Below are 3,094 nucleotides of genomic sequence, written 5' to 3'. Positions count from 1 at the left end.
CCGATCACCTGAGGCCCGGCCTGGCCAATCTGGTAAAACCCAGTCTCTACTGAAAATACAAAAAACAGCTGGGCTTGGTGGTGGGCACCTGTAGTCTCAGTTACTCGGGAGGCTGAGTCAGGAGAATCACTTGAACCTGGGAAGTGGAGGTTGCAGTGAGCCGTGATTGCGCCACTGCACTCTAGCCTGGGCAACAGAGCCAGACTCTGTCTCAAACAAAAAAAAAGAAAAGAAAAGAAACCTCCCAAAGTGCTTTTATGCTCCACTTGTTTACTTTGAAAAGAGAGGTCTCATGCGAAGGCACTGACCTTTCTCTGATGTTACTTTGAATTGCATTCAAATTGTGACATTTTCCCTTTCCATTCACAGTCCATTCCAGAAAGATGTTTATCCTCAATCAAAATCAGCACAGGGAAGTTTGTAATGCAAACGCTGTGAGTCTTTGTTCCTAAGGGATCTCTTTTCAGGTGTAAGTAGTAACACGTTTAATATTAAATGCAAAATGAAGAGCCAAACTAAAAACCTGATATCACTGGACAAATAGGGAAAATTTTTTAAATAATGCTCCTTTATTTATTAAACATTAAACTCTAGGACTGCCTCAATTTTGGGGTGGCTGCTCCATCTCTAAGAAATAAAAACTGGGTGGATGATGACTTCTGGCGTGCTGACCTCACAGCATCTACCGAGACAAGGAAACAGTCCTTGAGATGCAATCTTTCTGCACGGCCCATGCTTAGGGCCTGTCAATTCATTCTCTTCCTGTGACCTCCAAGCCACTTACATTCATTCCAGTTCTCCTTGTTACTCTCTGTCACATTTCTGTTTTAATTTTTCCATACCACTTGTTGCTCTCTGAAATTATTTTTTAACTATCATTTTTTTTTTAACCTGTCTCTCCACTAGAACATAAGCCCATGAAAGCAGGGCCTTTGCTGGTCTTGTTCACTGGTGAATCTCAGGAACCCAGAACAATACCTGGCCTGAGTAGGACCTGGAGCACAATCAATGCTGCACAGGTTAATGCCATCATCAGCTTCCACCCTCATGGAGAGGCAGAATAGTATCAGACAACTTACTTTCAAATCCCAGCTCTACTGCTACGTAGCTTTGAGTTAGGTAAGTTACTTGACCTTTCTGGGCCTCAGTTTTTCCCATGAGTTAATATATGTGAAGCCGTTTGGATTGATTGTAGCGCCATCAATAAGCACTCGTTATTATTATTTAGTCAGGGCCAGCCCCAGGCAAACCCTTGCCCAGCTTCATGGTCGCTGGCCTGGTCTCTTTCCAGGGCCATGCACCCAGAGCTTCCGGTTCCAACGCCCTCTCATTGTCCGTCCATGTAAACGTCTCCATCCCATTGCCCGGAGGCTAACAAATCTGATCAGACAAATTGCACCAAAGTATGTGAACAAACCTGCTGTCTCCCTGGACTAAATCTGGATCGCCAGGGTCAGCAGTGGAGTGAGAAGCTCACCATGAGTGGTTGGCTGAAGGCCCAGCCCCATGTGCTTAAGAACTTTTCCCTCTGGGGATCTCCCCATAATGACCGCAGCCTCACTCATGGCCTCAAACAGGTTGGCTGAAGTGCAGGCACAGGAGTGCTCCTCACTGCCCCCAAGAGACAGCTGAGGACAGGTTGGAACAGTTACCAACTTTCCTGAGGCTCAGAGATGACAAGCGTCTTGGTTACCAGGTGCCGTCCTCATGCTGTGTCCTCAGCTGGAATACTCTCCCCTCTGCCTTCTCCTGGCTACATGTGCTCATCCATTAAATCTCTGTGGACATGCCACTTCCTCCAGGAAGCCCTTCCTGACCCTACCAGTCTGGGTGAGTTCCCTCTCTGTGCCTCTGAGCAGGCCCCTATTCACATAGAGTCACTTGAGTCCCAGAGAGCAGGGCCACTTCAGTCTTACCTAAGTCACTATCCCCAACACCTAGCACAGGGCCTGGCACGGAGTGGGCCTCCAGTCACTGTTTATGTCCCCCCAGAATTTATATGTTGAAGTCCTTGCCATCAATAGGATAGTAGTAGGAAATGGGGACTCTGAGGGGTGATTAGGTCATGAGGGTGGAGCCCTCATGAATGGGATTAGTGCCTTATAAAAGGGACCTCAGACAGGATTCCAGTCTGCAACCTGCAAAGGGGCCTTCCCCAGGAGCCGATCCTGCAGGCACCTTGATCTCAGACTTTCGGCCCCCAGAACGGCGAGAAGTACATTTCTATTGTTGTAAGCCACCCAGCACTGTGTTATGTCTAGGGTACTGGGTTATAGCAGCTCAAAAGGACTAGGAGAGATACTATTTGTTGAACTGCTAACCTAAAATTTATTTTAATTTCAACTTTCAGATGATGGGTTTCCTTGCTTCTGGTTGGAAATTCAGCTACTGCTACATTGTTGGAAAACAGATTTCTGTAAAAGATGATAAAGTGAAGCGCTTACGGGAAAAACAAGATTTCCCTCTGTCATGCCACCAGGGGCTCCCAGGCAGCGCCCCCGCCTCTCCTCCACAGCCAGTAGCTGCCCTGAGAAACTTCTAGGAGGTGAAACTAACACGCAGCGGGAGGGGCTGACCTGTTCCGGATGGGGTAGGCTGGAACCACCTCGTGCTGTGGAAGGCTGAGGTTTGGTGGCCATTTCCTAGCCTTAGGTTAAATCCTGTCTTAGATTAGGGTATGGTGAAGACTCCCCTCAGAGGAATTCCTCTCACTCTCATGCCAACACACCCAGCATATGGTGATAACAACCGGACCCTGAGCAGTGTGGGGTTCCGTGCGCTGCGCTCCATGCTCAGCAGATTCTTGCTCTTGCCTGGTCCTCTCCTCCTTTCCCACTGGGAAAGCCATTGAAATTCACCCAAGGGAGCCCAAGAAAGGGCAAAAGAGCCTCTTAAGCTGCAGCCGTGAGGACACTGAGGAATCAGAACATGTCTGGATTAAAGGTGCTCTTTCTGAGAACAGACAAAAGAAAGGTTAGGTATCTTTTCAATGGAAATGAATTTATTTTTATGCACACTATAAAAAAATTAAACAGTACAACAGGAATCTAGGGAGAACAAGTCCTTTCCCAGCTGGGATCCTGTAAGACTCCAG

The sequence above is a fragment of the Gorilla gorilla genome, chromosome 14 (genome assembly GCF_029281585.2).
Source record: "Gorilla gorilla gorilla isolate KB3781 chromosome 14, NHGRI_mGorGor1-v2.1_pri, whole genome shotgun sequence".
NCBI classification, from domain to species: Eukaryota; Metazoa; Chordata; class Mammalia; order Primates; family Hominidae; genus Gorilla; species Gorilla gorilla.
The sequence above is the reverse complement of the archived record's forward strand: the minus strand, read 5'-3'. Positions refer to the sequence as shown.